Here is a 20284-nt window from a genome sequence, read left to right on the forward strand (position 1 = left end):
TTTTCCCTTTTTCCATTGAGTTTGAGATCTGGAAACGGATGTTCGGAGAGAGATTAATAACCTCCCCAAGGTCTCGCAAGTAGTTATTAAGAGAGTTGGAATCAGAACCTATGATCTGTCTCCAAAGCACTGGGCCAAGTCTCCCCAGGGCTCTCAGGAAGGCCTGACTTGCCTGTTCCATTAGCTTCCCCTCCAGCAGGTTTCTGTTGTACCTTCTCACTGAGCAAGTCCTGAGGGTAGATATTCTGTCTTAACTTATTTTTATTTTCATTTTATGGATATGTGCATGTGCCTGTGCAACGAAAGAGGCAATTCGCTGTAGCTAGAGTTACAGGTAGTTTAGAGCTCGCCAATGTGGGTGTTACAAACAGAATCCTTGTCCTTTGGAAGAACAGCAAGTGCTTTGAGATGCTGAGAGAATCCAGACAGAGAATAAACTCTGTCTCGGTTTATTCTTCTTTACTGGTGCATCGCCTAGAGTCAAGCAAAACCCAGGTCTCCAGGAAAGAAGAGGTTACTTAGATCATTGAATTCTTCCTTCTCATGAGGGTTATTATAACCCAATCTTGGAACCTTTTTTTCACCTGTTTTCTGAAATAATCGGGTTTGCTTAATCTTCCTCTCTCTTAGTGGTTGTGTTTTTCCTGAATTTCATAAAATACCTGTATCTTCCTGCACATAGAACATTTATATGCAACAGAAAAAGTATAACATCTACATATGCCCACAGCAAGTAATATTACACTTCATGTATCCGATTACCAAATAGGATAGTTCAATGAGCATGCTAGAGTCCATAAAAATGCTTGTTGCTATAAAAATAAAACTCTGACCTGCACATGTATTTTCATCTGATTTTTTTTTGTGAGAGCTTATTGTTGTCTCTCTAAACCCCACTGTATAAAGACTCCAACAGGACAAGTAACTTGTCCAAGTTCGTTTAGCTAGTTAACAGATTCTATCAGCAGACATAATACAAACTCTTACGCCTGTCCTCCCTCAGAGATATCGTTGGTTATAACACAGACCTACTTTATGAGCTTTTATATCCTTTAATGCCGTCCACATCTTGTTGTCCGTGCTTAAGTCAACAACTGTCTCAAAATAGTTACTCATGAAATAGTGAGAGAATAATTAAATTCTGAATTTATATGTATAATGTTACAAATTTAGCATGCTCAATGAACTATATCCTATTTAGTAGTCAGATACATGAAGTGTAATATTACTTGCTGTGGGTATATGTAGATGTTATACTTTTTCTGTTGCATATAAATGGTCTATGTGCAGGAAGACACAGATATTTTATGAAATTCAGGGAAAACATAACCACTAAGAGAGAGAAAGATTAAGCAAACCCGATTATTTCAGAAAACAGGTGAAAAAAGGGTTCCAAGATTGGGTTAAAAAATATGGTGTAAAGAAAATTGATGCCAAGCAAAATTCCCACAGAACGAGGCTGGTTCGTTGACCTCTAGGCATAGAGGTAGTGTTTCCTGTCCTCACTTCGTACCGGGCTAACGTCATCAGCCACTGAGCCCGCTATCCCTCAGGATTATTTGGCACTGATGACTTTAGGCAATGACAAGGAAACAAGTACTGGTGACTAGGTTGTCAACTGTATTTGCTGTTCTGGATCTAAAGGACAACACAAGATTTGACCTGTTCTAAATCAGATTTGTCTCTGCCAGAAGCTATTCTGAAACTGCAGAGGGAGGAGAGCATGGATGCTAGCAACAATTACCTCACACCATCACAGTCACTAACAGGTTCTGAGAGTGAAAATTTATCAGCCTAAGTGTCTGTCTTGGTGGCTTGGGTGGAGAGAAATGAAGCTCCGGTTACCCCTTTTGGAAAGATTCCCCAGGAGTTACACTTCTCATCACATAAGCTAAAATGTTCCAGCCCATAGAAAAGCAGTACCCTTTTATCTCCGGTAAATTATGCCTGTGTATGAACCTTTCTGCCCAGGGAAGCATCTCACTTGACTTTTGTGTTACACAGTGACTCTTTATGGCATATTATCCAGTAATCTAGTTCCACACCTATCCCCTATTCCGAGCAAACCCCAGGCTCAGCGTGGCTGCAACTCCCTTCTAAAGAAACAGGCACATTTTCTAATGAGGGAAACATTCTTGTATAATCCTCAATCACATGCTGTCTCCCTGGTGCTCCTTGACCACAGGTGATAGAACTGAATGCAGATATTAATGCAGTAAGAGTATAGTTATAGGTAGATGGTAACTTGAGACCAAGTGGACCCAATTAGGTCAGAAGGTTGAGATGAGCAATGTAGAGAAACTTGAAGATGTTAAAAGTTAAGGGAGATGCTGAAACTGCAAAGAAACTTTGGATTAGAGATACTCGTGAGGGCTTGAGACTGGTAAGGGAATACCCATATGGGAGAGGGGGAGGGGAGGGGATTGGGGCTTATGGACAGGAAACTGGGAAGGGGAATAACATTTGAAATGTAAGTAAAGAAATATATCTAATAAAAATTTTAAAAAAAGAAAGAAGTATATAGTATTTTTTTAGTTGTATGCCTGTATGAAATATAAATATGTCAAGGCATTCTCGTTTATAATTGTTACAGTGACCTGAAAAAATATTTTCCTATTAATACATTAAGGTGTTTGTGTAAAATCAATATACCTTTCACAATATCTTTTAATTAATTACTTGTAATTTCTAGTTTTAAAATTAAAATATACATTCCTTTCTGAATTCCATGTTCAGATCTTTTTTACTCCTCCAACAATTATTTGCAAGTTGATTTCTATTCCCCAGAAATGACATCATCTGTTCATTAATTTGAGAATTTCCCTTATTCCCAGGGCGCCTGCCCTGCAGGCTAGTATGCCAAGTGTTTAAACTGGCCAACAATGAATGACAGAGGACGCCCAGTACTTTAGGGAGGGGACTGGGAACAAGAGAGATGCCATCCCTCCCCTGTTTGGGGAAGAAAAGGAGTGGGTCTTTGATTACATCTGGGATGACAATATAGTCAATGGGATTTGGCTTTTTCTGCCTGAGAAAATGCATCAATAATGAGAAGCACACAGGTGACAGTGAGCCAGCATTTGCATTAGCAGTGTGACTGGGTAGTAATTAGCTGTGACTCCAGATCATCACAGAGTGTTATGGCCTGATTTCCTGAGAAGAGACATGACTTAGTTCAGGCAAATCAGGAAGTAATAGGGATACATCTCAGAAGCCCAGACAATCTGATGCTTTTCCAGTCAGCAACATAAACATTACTTTTCTTTTGGTAACTAATTTTCAAGGTGTTCTAAAATTGCATTATCTTTTTTATTTTATTTTTATCGGATATTTTATGTATTTACATTTAAAATGTTATCCCGTCCCACCCTTTCCCATTCCCCCCCTCATTATCTTGGTGAGGAGATTAAGAGCAAATGGTCCTCTAGGGTCCTCTAGTTCTTTGCTGCTGTAGCTCCATATCTCGGTGTAAACCATCAGTAGATGAGTCAGTCTCTTCTCTCTCCTTCTTCTTGTGAGGTTTTTTTTTTCAGCGATATTTTCAGAAACCTTATCACCAAAGGAGATGGCTACCAATGTTACCAACAAGACAGCTCCTCTCTCCATGAATTCCTATGTACTCACTGAGAATCTCAACACTCCGGTCATCAAGAAGTCTGATGTGGAAGCCATCTTTTCAAAGTATGTCAAAATTGTGGGTTGCTCTGCGCATAAGGGCTTTGCCTTTGTCCAGCATGCTGATGAGAGAAATGCCGGAACTGCTGGAGCTGGAGAGGAAGGCCAAATAAATGATCGCTGGCCAGGTTTTAGATATTAACCGGACTGTAGAGCCAAAAGTCAACCGAGGAAAAGCCAGTTGTGAAAACGATCTGCAGTAGTGATGAACGGTTCCTCGATTTGCTTGGCCTATGACTTTCAACGGGATTATTATGTCAGGATATACAGTTACCTAACACGTGTCCCTTCTCCTTCTCCTCTTCCTCCCCTTCTTCCTCCTTCTACTATTGCTTGAGCCGCGGTGCCTTCCAAACGCCAGCATGTGTTGGGGCAAAGTAGGTTCAATTCGATGAGTGGACAACGGGGATCTTCTTCCAAGTCTGGAAAGATGAAAGGTGATGACCTTCAGGCCATGATGAAGGAGCTGATTCAGCTAAAACAAAAAGTGGATTCTCTATTGGAAAGCCTTGGGGGGTGGGGTGGGGGTTGAAAAGGAACAAAGCAAACACGAAGAGATAATGATGACGGCCAGAGCAGCGCCTCTATGGAGAAGGATGAGACTGCTGCGAGGACGGAGTCTAAGGCAGATGCAGATGACTCCGCTGAGGAGAGCGACCTGCTGGATGATGACGATAATGAAGATGAGGGTGGGGCAGGGAGTCGGCAGCTGAGAGAATATTCATTTATTGACATACCAAGCAAATGCCAGGAGTACAGAAAATTTTTATTTGTGATATAATGACTTGATTATCAGGCAAAATGTAGGAGATTTGCTTAAGAGCATTTTCTTAGGGGCCAATGCTTAACTTTAAATCCTTTTTTACTTACCTCATATGAAATATTAAAACAAAACATGCCAGAGGATATTATTAAGAATCAAAGTTCAACTGCAAGCGAGACAGAGTACATGTTCAAAGCAAAACAGGGATGAAAAGCAAAATAGTATTTCTGTGGTTATCAGTGCTGTTAGCACTGCAAGTTTTTAAAGAAATACCATTTTAGGCAGTTTCTTTATTATAACTAACTTTCCCACAGACGTCAAAGCACTTCATTTCCTTTAAACACTTCGTAGCTTCATGATTTACATTGCATGGTGCCCCTATCCTTTAATTTCGTCACATAGACAGTCTCTCCACAGCATAACTCAGTCCCATGTATTCCTGATGTGCAAGACCTTCTGCTTCTCATAGCAGAGTCAACTTACTAGGGGCAACTCTGTTTTTGTTGTCGTTTTGGGTTTTTCTTTTTTTGCTTTTTGTTGTTGTTATTATTGTTTTAGACTACAACATAATCAGATCACTTTTTTATTTTTCCCATTTCTACTCTAAAGTCTCCCATTACCTCATACCCATCCAGTTCTCTTTCAAATTCATGGCCTCTTCCTTGCATTGTTTGTTGCTATACACATGTGTGTATGTGTATATGTGTATTCTTTTTTTTTACATTTTATTCATTTTTTTATTAACTTGAGTATTTCCCATATACATCTCGAGTGCTATTCCCCCTCCCGGTATACGGGCAAACATCCCCCTGCCCCCTCCCCTTCCCTATGGGTGCTCCCCTCCCAACCCTCCCCCCATTGCCGCCCTCCCCCCAACAGTCTAGTTCACTGGGGGTTCAGTCTTAGCAGGACCCAGGGCTTCCCCTTCCACTGGTGCTCTTACTAGGATATTCATTGCTACCTATGAGGTCAGAGTCCAGGGTCAGTCCATGTATAGTCTTTAGTTAGTGGCTTAGTCCCTGGAAGCTCTGGTTGCTTGGCATTGTTGTACATATGGGGTCTTGAGCCCCTTCAAGCTCTTCCAGTTCTTTCTCTGATTCCTTCAATGGCGGTTCTATTCTCAGTTCAGTGGTATGCTGCTGGTATTCGCCTCTGTATTTGCTGTATTCTGGCTGTGTCTCTCAGGAGCGATCTACATCCGGCTCCTGTCAGCCTGCACTTCTTTGCTTCATCCATCTTGTCTAATTGGATGGCTGTATATGTATGGGCCACATGTGGGGCAGGCTCTGAATGGGTCTTCCTTCAGTCTCTGTTTTAATCTTTGCCTCTCTCTTCCCTGCCAAGGGTATTCTTGTTCCCCTTTTAAAGAAGGAGTGAAGCATTCACGTTTTGATCATCCGTCTTGAGTTTCATTTGTTCTAGGCATCTAGGGTAATTCAAGCATTTGGGCTAATAGCCACTTATCAATGAGTGCATACCATGTATGTCTTTCTGTGATTGGGTTAGCTCACTCAGGATGATGTTTTCCAGTTCCAACCATTTGCCTATGAATTTCATAAAGTCGTTGTTTTTGATAGCTGAGTAATATTCTGTTGTGTAGATGTACCACATTTTCTGTATCCATTCCTCTGTTGAAGGGCATCTGGGTTCTTTCCAGCTTCTGGCTATTATAAATAAGGCTGCAATGAACATAGTGGAGCACGTGTCTTTTTTATATGTTGGGGCATCTTTTGGGTATATGCCCAAGAGAGGTATAGCTGGATCCTCAGGCAGTTCAATGTCCAATTTTCTGAGGATCCTCCAGACTGATTTCCAGAATGGTTGTACCAGTTTGCAATCTCACCAACAATGGAGGAGTGTTCCTCTTTCTCCACATCCTCGCCAGCATCTGCTGTCACCTGAGTTTTTGATCTTAGCCATTCTCACTGGTGTGAGGTGAAATCTCAGGGTTGTTTTGATTTGCATTTCCCTTATGACTAAAGATGTTGAACATTTCTTTAGGTGTTTCTCAGCCATTCGGCATTCCTCAGCTGTGAATTCTTTGTTTAGCTCTGAACCCCATTTTTTAATAGGGTTATTTGTTTCCCTGCGGTCTAACTTCTTGAGTTCTTTGTATATTTTGGATATAAGGCCTCTATCTGTTGTAGGATTGGTAAAGATCTTTTCCCAATCTGTTGGTTGCCGTTTTGTCCTAACCACAGTGTCCTTTGCCTTACAGAAGCTTTGCAGTTTTATGAGATCCCATTTGTCGATTCTTGATCTTAGAGCGTAAGCCATTGGTGTTTTGTTTAGGAAATTTTTTCCAGTGCCCATGTGTTCCAGATGCTTCCCTAGTTTTTCTTCTATTAGTTTGAGTGTGTCTGGTTTGATGTGGAGGTCCTTGATCCACTTGGACTTAAGCTTTGTACAGGGTGATAAGCATGGATCAATCTGCATTCTTCTACATGTTGACCTCCAGTTGAACCAGCACCATTTGCTGAAAATGCTATCTTTTTTCCATTTGATGGTTTTGGCTCCTTTGTCAAAAATCAAGTGACCATAGGTGTGTGGGTTCATTTCTGGGTCTTCAATTCTATTCCATTGGTCTATCTGTCTGTCTCTGTACCAATACCATGCAGTTTTTATCACTATTGCTCTGTAATACTGCTTGAGTTCAGGGATAGTGATTCCCCCTGAAGTCCTTTTATTGTTGAGGATAGCTTTAGCTATCCTGGGTTTTTTGTTATTCCAGATGAATTTGCAAATTGTTCTGTCTAACTCTTTGAAGAATTGGATTGGTATTTTGATGGGGATTGCATTGAATCTGTAGATCGCTTTTGGTAAAATGGCCATTTTTACTATATTAATCCTGCCAATCCATGAGCATGGGAGATCTTTCCATCTTCTGAGGTCTTCTTCAATTTCCTTCTTCAGTGTCTTGAAGTTCTTATTGTACAGATCTTTTACTTGCTTGGTTAAAGTCACACCGAGGTACTTTATATTATTTGGGTCTATTATGAAGGGTGTCGTTTCCCTAATTTCTTTCTCGGCTTGTTTCTCTTTTGTATAGAGGAAGGCAACTGATTTATTTGAGTTAATTTTATACCCAGCCACTTTGCTGAAGTTGTTTATCAGCTTTAGTAGTTCTCTGGTGGAACTTTTGGGATCACTTAAATATACTATTATATCATCTGCAAATAGTGATATTTTGACTTCTTCTTTTCCGATCTGTATCCCCTTGACCTCCTTTTGTTGTCTGATTGCTCTGCCTAGAACTTCAAGAACTATATTGAATAAGTAGGCAGAGAGTGGGCAGCCTTGTCTAGTCCCCGATTTTAGTGGGATTGCTTCAAGTTTCTCTCCATGTAGTTTAATGTTAGCAACTGGTTTGCTGTATATGGTTTTAACTATGTTTAGGTATAGGCTTTGAATTCCTAGTCTTCCCAGGACTTTTATCATGAAGGGGTGTTGAATTTTGTCAAATGCTTTCTCAGCATCTAATGAAATGATCATGTGGTTTTGTTCTTTCAGTTTGTTTATATAATGGATCACGTTGATGGTTTTCCGTATATTAAACCATCCCTGCATGCCTGGGATGAAGCCTACTTGGTCATGGTGGATGATTGTTTTGATGTGCTCTTGGATTCGGTTTGCCAGAATTTTGTTGAGTATTTTTGTGTCGATATTCATAAGGGAAATGGGTGTGAAGTTCTCTTTCTTTGTTGTGTCTTTGTGTGGTTTAGGTATAAGAGTAATTGTGGCTTCGTAGAAGGTATTCGGTAGTGCTCCATCTGTTTCAATTTTGTGGAATAGTTTGGATAATATTGGTATGAGGTCTTCTATGAAGGTCTGATAGAATTCTGCACTAAACCCGTCTGGACCTGGGCTCTTTTTGGTTGGGAGACCTTTAATGACTGCTTCTATTTCCTTAGGAGTTATGGGGTCGTTTAACTGGTTTATCTGTTCCTGCTTTAACTTCGGTACCTGGTATCTGTCTAGGAAATTGTCCATTTCCTGAAGATTTTCAAGTTTTGTTGAATATAGGTTTTTATAGTAAGATCTGATGATTTTTTGAATTTCCTCTGAATCTGTTGTTATGTCTCCCTTTTCATTTCTGATTTTGTTAATTTGGACGCACTCTCTGTGTCCTCTCGTTAGTCTGGCTAAGGGTTTATCTATCTTGTTGATTTTCTCAAAGAACCAACTTTTGGTTCTGTTGATTCTTTCTATGGTCCTTTTTGTTTCTACTTGGTTGATTTCAGCTCTGAGTTTGATTATTTCCTGCCTTCTACTCCTCCTGGGTGTATTTGCTTCTTTTTGTTCTAGAGCTTTTAGGTGTGCTGTCAAGCTGCTGACATATGCTCTTTCCTGTTTCTTTCTGCAGGCCCTCAGCGCTATGAGTTTTCCTCTTAGCACAGCTTGCATTGTGTCCCATAAGTTTGGGTATGTTGTACCTTCATTTTCATTCAATTCTAAAAATTTTTTAATTTCTTTCTTCATTTCTTCCTTGACCAGGTTATCATTGAGTAGAGCATTGTTCAATTTCCACGTATATGTGGGCATTCTTCCCTTATTGTTCTTGAAGACCAGTTTTAGGCCGTGGTGGTCCGATAGCACGCATGGGATTATTTCTATCTTTCTGTACCTGTTGAGGCCCGTTTTTTGACCAATTATATGGTCAATTTTGGAGAAAGTACCATGAGGAGCTGAGAAGAAGGTATATCCTTTTGCTTTAGCATAGAATGTTCTATAAATATCCATTAAGTCCATTTGGCTCATGACTTCTCTTAGTCTGTCTACATCTCTGTTTAATTTCTGTTTCCATGATCTGTCCATTGATGAGAGTGAGGTGTTGAAATCTCCCACTATTATTGTGTGAGGTGCAATGTGTGTTTTGAGCTTTAGTAAGGTTTCTTTTACATATGTAGGTGCCCTTGTATTTGGGGCATAGATATTTAGGATTGAGAGTTCATCTTGGTGGATTTTTCCTTTGATGAATATGAAGTGTCCTTCCTTAACTTTTTTGATGACTTTTAGTTGAAAATTGATTTTATTTGATATTAGAATGTCTACTCCAGCTTGCTTCTTCCGACCATTTGCTTGGAAATTTGTTTTCCAGCCTTTCACTCTGAGGTAGTGTCTGTCTTTGTCTCTGAGGTGTGTTTCCTGTAGGCAGCAGAATGCAGGGTCCTCGTTGCGTATCCAGTTTGTTAATCTATGTCTTTTTATTGGGGAGTTGAGGCCATTGATGTTGAGAGATATTAAGGAATAGTGATTATTGCTTCCTGTTATATTCATATTTGGATGTGAGGTTATGTTTGTGTGCTTTTCTTCTCTTTGTTTTGTTGCCAAGACGATTAGTTTCTTGCTTCTTCTAGGGTATAGCTTGCCTCCTTATGTTGGGCTTTACCATTTATTATCCTTTGTAGTGCTGGATTTGTAGAAAGATATTGTGTAAATTTGGTTTTGTCATGGAATATCTTGGTTTCTCCATCTATGTTAATTGAGAGTTTTGCAGGATACAGTAACCTGGGCTGGCATTTGTGTTCTCTTAGGGTCTGTATGACATCTGTCCAGGATCTTCTGGCCTTCATAGTTTCTGGCGAAAAGTCTGTTGTGATTCTGATAGGTCTGCCTTTATATGTTACTTGACCTTTTTCCCTTACTGCTTTTAATATTCTTTCTTTATTTTGTGCGTTTGGTGTTTTGACTATTATGTGACGGGAGGTGTTTCTTTTCTGGTCCAATCTATTTGGAGTTCTGTAGGCTTCTTGTATGCCTATGGGTATCTCTTTTTTTAGGTTAGGGAAGTTTTCTTCTACAATTTTGTTGAAGATATTTACTGGTCCTTTGAGCTGGGAGTCTTCACTCACTTCTATACTTATTATCCTTAGTTTTGATCTTCTCATTGAGTCCTGGATTTCCTGTATGTTTTGGACCAGTAGCTTTTTCTGCTTTACATTATCTTTGACAGTTGAGTCAATGATTTCTATGGAATCTTCTGCTCCTGAGATTCTCTCTTCCATCTCTTGTATTCTGTTGGTGAAGCTTGTACCTACAGCTCCTTGTCTCTTCTTTTGGTTTTCTATATCCAGGGTTGTTTCCATGTGTTCTTTCTTGATTGCTTCTATTTCCATTTTTAATTCCGTCAACTGTTTGATTGTGTTTTCCTGGAATTCTTTCAGGGATTTTTGTGACTCCTCTCTCTGGGCTTCTACTTGTTTATTTATGATTTCCTGATATTCTTTCAGGGATTTTTGTGTCTCCTCTCTATGGGCTTCTACTTGTTTATTTATGTTTTCCTGGAATTCTTTCAGGCATTTTTGCGATTCCTCTCTGTAGGCTTCTACTTGTTTATTAATGTTTTCCTGTGTTTCTCTAAGGGAGTTCTTCACGTCTTTCTTGAAGTCCTCCAGCATCATGATCAAATATGATTTTGAAACTAGATCTTGCTTTTCTGGTGTGTTTGGACATTCCATGTTTGTTTTGGTGGGAGAATTGGGCTCCGATGATGCCATGTAATCTTGGTTTCTGTTGCTTGGGTTCCTGTGCTTGCCTCTCGCCATCAGATTATCTCTAGTGTTACTTTGTTCTGCTATTTCTGACAGTGGCTAGACTGTCCCTATAAGCCTGTGTGTCAGGAGTGCTGTAGACCTGTTTTACTGTTTTCTTTCAGCCAGTTATGGGGACAGAGTGTTCTGCTTTCGTGCGTGTAGTTTTTCCTCTGTACAGGTCTTCAGCTGTTCCTGTGGGCCTGTGTCTTGAGTTCACCAGGCAGGTCACTTGCAGCATACAAGTTGGTCTTACCTGTGGTCCCGAGGCTCAAGTTCGCTCGCGAGGTGTTGCCCAAAGGCTCTTTGTGGCGGCAGCAACCAGGAAGACCTGTGCCGCCCCTTCTGGGAGCTTCAGTGCACCAGGGTTCCAGATGGCCTTTGGTGTTTTCCTCTGGCGTCCGAGATGTGTGTGCAGAGAGCAGTCTCTTCTGGTTTCCCAGGCTTGTCTGCCTCTCTGAAGGTTTAGCTCTTCCTCCCACGGGATTTGGGTGCAGAGAACTGTTTATCCGGTCTGTTTCCTTCAGGTTCCTTCGGTGTCTCAGGCAGGGGTCCTGCCGCTCCTGGGCCCTCCCCCACGGGAGCCCAGAGGCCTTATACAGTTTCCTCTTGGGCCAGGGATGTGGGCAGGGGTGAGCAGTGTTGGTGGTCTCTTCCGCTCTGCAGCCTCAGGAGTGCCCACCTGACCAGGCGGTGAGGTCTCTTTCCCACGGGGTCTGGGAGCAGAGAGCTGCTGCGGGCTGGGATCCGCGGGTGTGGGACTTCCGGTAAACACAGGAAGTGCCTGGTCCTAGAGGAATTCTGCCTCTGTGTGTCCCGATTTCACCAGGCAGCTTTCTTGCAGCAGACAAGTTGGTCTTACCTGTGGTCCCGAGGCTCAAGTTTGCTCTCGGGGTGCTGCCCACGGGCTCTCTGCGGCGGCAGCAACCAGGAAGACCTGTGCCGCCCCTTCCGGGAGCTTCAGTGCACCAGGGTTCCAGATGGCCTTTGGTGTTTTCCTCTGGCGTCCGAGATGTATGTACAGAGAGCAGTCTCTTCTGGTTTCCCAGGCTTGTCTGCCTCTCTGAAGGTTTAGCTCTCCCTCCCACGGGATTTGGGTGCAGAGAACTCGTATATGTGTATTCTTAAATACATAAATACAAAGTGCTCAGTCTGTGTAATGTTTCTTGTCTACATGTTTTCAGGGTTGACTAGTTGTCTTCCCTAAGGATGACAATTTCTTCTGCTCAAAGAATTTCTTAGTTGCCTGTCGTACTTTATTCAGGGTTGAAGCCTGGTGGTCTTTCTTTGGCCAGTTCAGTATGTCTATTGCTGTTGTTCTTGCTCAGCTCCTGTTTAGGTAGACATATTGGTGGGGACTTTATGGATATAGCTTCTAACATGCATAGGTGACAGAAGCTTACAGCAACTCCCTGATCCTTTTGTTATTCCAGTCGTTCTGTCCACTCTTCCTCAATGATCCTTGAGCATTAGGTGAGGGAGTTGTAATTGTAGATGTACCTGTTGAAACAGGGCTCCATGCTGCATTTTGATTAGTTGTGGTTTTCTGTAATGGTCTTTGTCATTTAGAAAGAGGAATTTCCTTGACAAGCGGTAAGGACTATACTTCACAATCTGTAGCTACCTTCTAAGTATATGTCATCTTTTTATATTTTATCTTTATAATTATCACACTGATTCCAATCTGTGCTACATTCCTGGGTGTGGAGCTTGGTCAACCATCTAAAACCTACATGTAAAAGAGAACATCCTGATCCTCTTCACTCTGAAGCCACTAATTGTCAATAGCTTCCCAGTCAGAAGTGGGGGCTCCTTAACTTCTTTCAAATCCTGCATCGAATGTTAATTGTCTTGATCTTCTGCAGGTCTGATTCATGAATCCACAGCTGCTATGAGATCATGAACACAGTAATAGTCCTATTATATCCAGAATATTCTGTTTTACCCCAGTCTTTCTTGACCTCTAGACCTTGTAATCTTTCCACACCTTCTTTCTTGATGGTCACTGAGCCTTGGGAGAGAGTGTGGTATAGATATCTTGCTGTTGCTAAGTACTCCACAGCCATTTATTTTTTGCAGTGTAGGCCAGTTGTAAGTTTATACATTACCTGCAATTGACTGCACAAAGAAATATCTTGGATGAGGTCTGAGAGTTGCACTAATCTAAAAGGTTTCGGTATACAGATCTAGAAGTCAGTTTCATAATATAGTCATTTAAGAAAATACTAGAGTAGGCTCATTTCTGTCAGTTCCCTAATCATAGGTTTATGGGTCGATTTCTCCCACCACATGCACATTTCTTCCTGTGAGGAGAGCCTTGAATGCTGCTGGTTACCTCCATAACAGTTGCGCCACTACTGCATCTTTGTGCCTATGTTGCCATGCATTGGTCGCTATGGCAGTTCGTTCATGGGGTTCACAATTGGTTAACACTATTAATGCCTTCCCCCTCCTTAGGTACTCACAGAGCACTTTTCAGTGCTATGGAAGACAGGCAGCACAGAAGAAGCTTCCAGGCTAATAAGGATTGATTTTTCCATATCCTGAGACCAAAATGCAGTATTTCCTGCAACGTGATCTTATCATCAAGTTTTTGTAGGCCACCAAAACAGTAACAATAGCCTATGTTGTTTGGGGGTTCTCTGGGGCACTTCTGACTTACAACTTAAGGGGAAATAGCTCATATTTTATACTAGGCTTTTTATTTTGGAGCAAACAAGTATGTTGGAGAATCTACACTGAAATCCACTACTTTGTATAAGCGCTGTTACTTTTTAAAGGGAACAATACATAGGAATGAAGATCTGGCTAGTAATTATATTCATTGCCACTGAAATATGATTGCTTTTAGGTCTACTAATGAACTGAGTTAAGAAATGCAGTTGCTAATATAAATATCAACTGGCATATAGTTCCACATAACTATTTACAGATCTGTTATGTAGAAATATATAAATACCATCATTCATCCAGATACCTTTGGTTCTAATTTGACTCCGGAATTTACTCAAGGCCTCTTCTATTTGTTATCTGTTATCTCTGTCAATGAGAAATCTCACTATCTATATGCATTCATTTCTCCATTCTGACTGTACCAATTACTTTTCATTGCTGTGAGAAAATACCACAGTCAAGGCAACACACAGAAACACTTATTTGGGCTTACAAATCCACAGTGGGAGTTCTTCAGGTCAGGAAATCATGACAGCAGGCAGCCAGAGCAGGAAAGTGGAATATATTTCCTCACACAGGAAGAGAATGAACTAAAATTGGAGTAAGCTCTAAACTCTCAAAGCCTACTGAGGTTCTTGGAACAAGGGTGGGACTCCTAGAAGTTTCTCGATCTTTCAAAGAGCACCACCAAGAGAGGACCAAGGGTTTAAATGTGTGAACCCATTGGAGCATTGGAGACTTTCCTCATTTAAACCACACCCTTATGAATAATTATTCTCAGGACTGTCACTTTCTTTTTTTTTTTTTTTTTTTTTTGGAGCTGGAGACCGAACCCAGGGCCTTGCGCTTCCTAGGCAAGCGCTCTACCACTGAGCTAAATCCCCAGCCCCTCTTCTTTTTTTTATTAACTTGAGTATTTCTTTTTTATATTTCGAATGTTATTCCCTTTCCAGGTTTCCGGGCAAACATCCCCCTAATACCTCCCCCTCCCCTTCTTTATGGGTGTTCCCCTCCCACCCTCCCCCCATTGCCGCAACAATCACGTTCACTGGGGGTTCAAGGACTATCACTTTCTATCTCCATAAAATATCAAGTACACTAGGAAAAGACAATGTAATGGTATGCTTTTGTGTCTCTCATTAGCCTTGACTATGCTCTGAAATACATGTTCAAGTGGGATTGGTCATCTCCTTTGTTCTACTCCTTAAGTGAGGTAGGTTGGTTGTTTTATCATTAGGTTCATTTTTAACTGTGACTTTTCATTTAGTGTTTTCCTGTCTCTCTCTCTCTCTCTCTCTCTCTCTCTCTCTCTCTCTCTCTCCTCTCCTCTCCTCTCCTCTCCTCTCCCTCGCCCTCCTTCTCTTTCTCTTCCTTTTCCTCCCTCTTCTTTTCTCCTCTCTTCTCTTCTCTTCTCTCTTCTTCTTTTTTAGGATCTTTAGCTCTATGTAGGGCCTACCCAGATAACATCTTACTTCAAGATTCCAAATCACATCTTCAAAGAACCTTTTCCAAATAACATAGCACTTCAAGGGTGTGGGAGCTAGGATGTGAACTAATCCAGGGAGTCATTCCCAGCCTGTCACACTTATTCCATTGCTCTCTACTTCTCTGCACATTTTTAATGAATGAGCAAGCACATTTACATTTAAACATAAAAGTTAGCATACAATGGCTAATCTTCTCTACTCTAACTTTATTTCACAATATAGGCACGAAAATCTCCTGTTCATTATAGAAGCCATTCCATTTTTATAACTTATAAAACACGATTCTATAGCTGTAGACATTCTATAGCTTATTAACTCACTCTTTATCTCTCTCTCTATATATATATATACATATATATACATATATACATAATATATAATAATTATATTTTAGTGTTGATGGAGATGTAATTTCAAGGATATATTTCTAAATACAATATAGAAGGATCAAGAGACAAATATTGATAGATAGAAATCAGGTAGGCAAACCTAACAATGACTTAGCCACCTATGCCCTCAGTGACTTGAGCTACATACAAATTCTTTCTCAACAACATTCTTACTGAGTTTGATTCCCCACTGACATTGAGTGGTATGCATGTCCTTTTTGAAACAAAGTAAATCAGTCACTTAGATCAATAGTTCCCTAGAAAATTTTAATAAATCACCTTTTGTAGCCAAATAGATCCTGAAGCCTATTGTAAACCCACAGGCGGTGAACTGACCCAGCAAGAGCTTTTTGGAATATGTGCATAGTAAGGCGAACAGTATCCCCTGAGGGACTTTTAGGGAAAAAAATTACCTACCTACCATTTTACATCTATGTATGATTGGACAGGCATAAAGCAACATTGGAAAGGACACGGTTAGTGCATAAGGACTTACATTACCCAAAGTGTCAATCAGCACAGAAAATCACCCATACCCTCTCCCAACAAGCAACGTCTTCCAGACTCCATAAGACAAGTTCCTATAAGGGATCAGGTATTCTCAAACAACTTTGCTCAGAGCTTGCTGCCCCCCTGTCCCCTGCAGTGCATCTAATCCACACTTTTGCATTTCCTCTGCTACTTTTACATTTCTCTTATGACTTTGCTCTTCGTATATGCTCCTTTGAACAAGACCCTGAGAACCCTTGAGTGTCCAGTCCAGACAGAGACTGATTGGAAGAAAAGTGCAGGTGTCTCTAGTTTTTCTCCAAAAATAAATCAGGCAGCTTTGTATTCCAAGCAGCCAAAAGCAGTATAGTTCATGTTTCCCACCATCCTTGCCACAAATAACTTGGTTGTACTTCTCAAATATTCCACAGGTCTGGTTGATAAAGACACTTAACTTTTGTTCTCATAACCACGGAGAAGGTTTCAACCTTATTCAAAGACATTCATGTCATTTCAATAGTTTAAGGGACATTTTGGTATCTTTTAAATTATAATTATAGTTTGCCCATTCAGGGCTTTCTGTGATTGTGTGAGTTGTGCCTATAAATACATCTGAAGACATGTTAGATTAATAAGTCACTGTTTAATCTACTTTAGATTAAAAATAATAAAACAGCCCTGTAACTACTTTTATCCAGCATTGAAATTATAAACTGGCTAGTAAAGTGAGTCAAGAAAGGAAAAAATGTAAAAGAATAAGAAGCAGAAAACAAAAGAATACTGTTTATAGCTAATATTAGTCTATGGACAAAAATCAAATGAGGCCAGAGTTAACACATTAGAGCTTGTTGAGAATATTTATCATCATCCTTGGTTTAAATGATGTCATTGATTAGTCGCACTCCACACTTCAGAAAACATAATTAGTAATTATGTGTGGCATACTCGTCGTTCTTTTTCAATAACTCTGATAAATTCCTGAAAACTGCCATTAAAGAAGGAAGGGTTTATTTTGACTTCTGGGTCCACAGAGCACAGTCCAGGATCACTTGACTCCTTTATTAAAACGTTTAAGATGGGCATGTGCTTTTACTGTATAGATTTCATTTTGAGCTATATACCCTAAAGAAGTGATCTGATATTTGTACTCCGGAATAGGAACAGCATGTCTATGGCCACACCCCGCTGAATGTGCCCAATCTCATCTGAAGTAAGGACAGCAACGCTCCCAAAGGCAGCATTTATCAGAGCAAAACCTCGCCTAAGAACCTAATTTTAGGCTAAGGATGTAAATGGGTGGTAGACTGCCTGTCTAGCATGTACAAAGCTCTGGGTTTTTCTTTCAGTTTTAAACAAAGTGAAAATTAAAAAAATATAAGCTACATTTCCACCTGCCATGGAATAACCTGTAGTATTCATGGTTAAGTCCTGAGTCACAATGTGGTGTAATTTTAAGAGCAATGCAGAGAAAAAAGAATGGAAGTTTAAAAGTATATAGACTCTATTGGGTTTACAAATAAATAAAGCTAAAGGGTATGCGATTTACTAGTATGCTACACTGAGTAGATGACAAAAACTTTTTATTGGATATTTTATTTATTTACATTTCAAATAATATCCCCTTTCCTGGTTTCCCCTCTGCAAACCCCCATCCCATCACCCAACCCATGCTTTCATGAGGGTGCTCCCCCACCCACTCACCCTTGCCCACCTCACCACCCTGCCATTCCTCTACACTAGGGCATCAAACCTTCACATCACCAAGGGCCTCTCCTCCCGTTGGTGCCCAAAAAGGCCATCCTCTGCTACTTATACAGCTAGAACCAGGGGTCCCTCCATGTGTACTCTGTAGTTGATGGTTTAGTCCCTGGGAGCTCTTGGGATGGGGTCTGGTTGGTTGGTATTGTTATTCTTCCTATGGGTTTGCAAACTCCTTTAGCTCTTTCAGTCCTTTCTCTAACTCCTCCACTGGAGTCCCCATGCTCAGTCCAATGGTTGGCTGTGAGCATCTGCCTCTGTATTTGTCAGGCACTGGCACAGCTTCTCAGGAGACATCCATCTATATCAGGCCTCTGTCAACAAGCACGTCAGTAGTGATGGGATTGTTGGCTGCATATGAGCTGGATCCCCAGGTGGGGCAGTGTCTGGAAGAACTTTTCTTTAGTCTCTGCTCCACAATTTGTTCCCATATTTCCTTTAGATAGGGCCATTCTAGGAAATGAGTGGGTGGCCCCATCTCCCAACCGGGGGTCTTGCCCAACCTCTGGATATGATCTCTACAGGCTTTCCCTCCCCTTTCTTGGGCACTTCAGCTCATCACATGCCTATTGGGTCCCGGAACCTCTTGCTTTTCTGGCATCTGGCATCTGGGACTTGCTGGTGGCTACCTCCCATTCCCTACCTCCCATTGCTACACACCTCTGTTCAAATTCCTGACCCTCTGTATATCAACCCTGTCTCCTCCCATAACTGATTTCCCCTGTTTTCCCCCTTTTCCTCTTCTCTTCCTTCCAAGCTCCTCCTGCCCTCTAACTCCTGTATTTTGTTCCCTTTTCTAAGATGGACTAAAACATCTATACTTTGCTCTTCCTTCCTCTTGAACTTCATATTGTCTGTGAGTTGTATCTTGGGTATTCTGAGCCTTTTGCCTAATATCCGTTTAGCAGTGAATACATATCATGTGTGTTCTTTTGTGACTGACTTAACTCACTCGGGATGGTATTTTCTAGTTCAATCTATTTGCCTAAGAATTTCATGAAGTCATTGTTTTTAATAGCTGAGTAGTACACCATTGTGTAAATGTAGCACATTTCCTGTATCCATTCCTCTGTTGAGGGACATCTGGGTTGTTTCCAGCTTCTGGCTATTATATATGAGGCTGCTGTGAATATAGTGGAGCATGTGTCCTTGTTATGTGTTGGAGCATCTTTTGGGTATATCCCAGGAGTGGTATAGCTTGGTCCTCAGGTAGTACTATGTCCAATTTTCGGAGGACCTTCAGACTGATTTCCAGAGTGGTTGTACCAGCTTGCAATCCCACCAACAATGAAGAAGTGTTTCTCCTTCTTCACATCCTCACCAGCATCTGGTGTCACCTGCATCTTTGATCTTAGCCATTCTGACAGATGTGAGGTGGAATCTCAGGGTCATTTTGATTTGCATTTCCCTGATGACTAAGGACTTTGAACATTTCTTTAGTTGCTTCTCAGCCATTCAATATTCCTCAGTTGGTAATTCTTTAACTCTGTATCCCAATTCTTAATAGGGTTATTTGGTTCTATGAAATCTAACTTTTTGAGTTCTTTGTATATATTGGATATTAGCCCTCTATGTGATATAGGATTTGTAAAGATCTTTTCCAATCTGTTCATTGCTGTTTTGTCCTATTGACAGTGTCCTTTACCTTAAAGAAGATTTGCAATTTTATGAGTTCCCATTTGTTGATTGTTAATCTTAGGGCATAAGCCCCAGCAAAAGGAGGTCAGAGGGATCCAAATTGGAAAGGAAGAAGTCAATCTATTACTATTTACACATGATATGATAGTATATGTAAGTAACCCAAAAATTCCAGCAGAGAATTCCTACACCTGATAAACAATTTCAGCAAAGTGGCTGGATAAAAAATCAACTCAAACAAATCATTAGCCTTCCTCTACTCAAAATATAAACAGGCTGAGAAAGAAATTAGAGAAACAACACCTTTCACAATAGGGACAAATAATATAAAATATCCAACCAACTCTAACCAAGCAAGTGAATGATCTGTATAACAAGAACTTCAAGTCTCTGAAGAAATAAATTGAGAAGATCTCAGAAGATAGAGAGATGTCCCACGCTCATGGATTGGTAGAATTAATACACTAAAAATGGCCATCTTGCTGAAAGCAATCTACAGACTCAAGGCAACCTCCCATTAAAATTCGAACTCAATTCTTCAGAGTTAGTAAAAGCAATTCTCAAATTTGTTCAGAATAACCAGAAATCCAGGATAGCAAAAACTATTCTCAACAATAAAAGAACTTCTGGAGGAATCACCATCCCTGGTCTCAAGCAGTATTATAGAACAATCCTGATAAAAAAAAAACTGTGTGATATTGATACAGAGACAGGCAGATAGATCAATTGAGGACCCAAAAATGAACCCACACACCTATGGTCACTTGATCTTTGACAAAGGAGCTAAAACTATCCAATGGAAAAAAGACAGCACTTCAACAAATGGTGGTAGTTCAACTGGCAGTCAACATGTAGAAAAATGCAAATTAATCCATTCTTATA

General features: G+C 40.6%; 1 pseudogene; it reads left to right on the forward strand.

Annotated features, from left to right (window-relative positions):
- Window positions 1–3565: 3565 nt before the first annotated feature.
- Hnrnpc-ps2 (heterogeneous nuclear ribonucleoprotein C, pseudogene 2) lies at window positions 3566–4456 on the forward strand (annotated as a pseudogene).
- The last annotated feature ends 15828 nt before the right edge of the window (window positions 4457–20284 follow it).

This window comes from Rattus norvegicus, chromosome 9 (genome assembly GCF_036323735.1).
Source record: "Rattus norvegicus strain BN/NHsdMcwi chromosome 9, GRCr8, whole genome shotgun sequence".
NCBI lineage: Eukaryota > Metazoa > Chordata > Mammalia > Rodentia > Muridae > Rattus > Rattus norvegicus.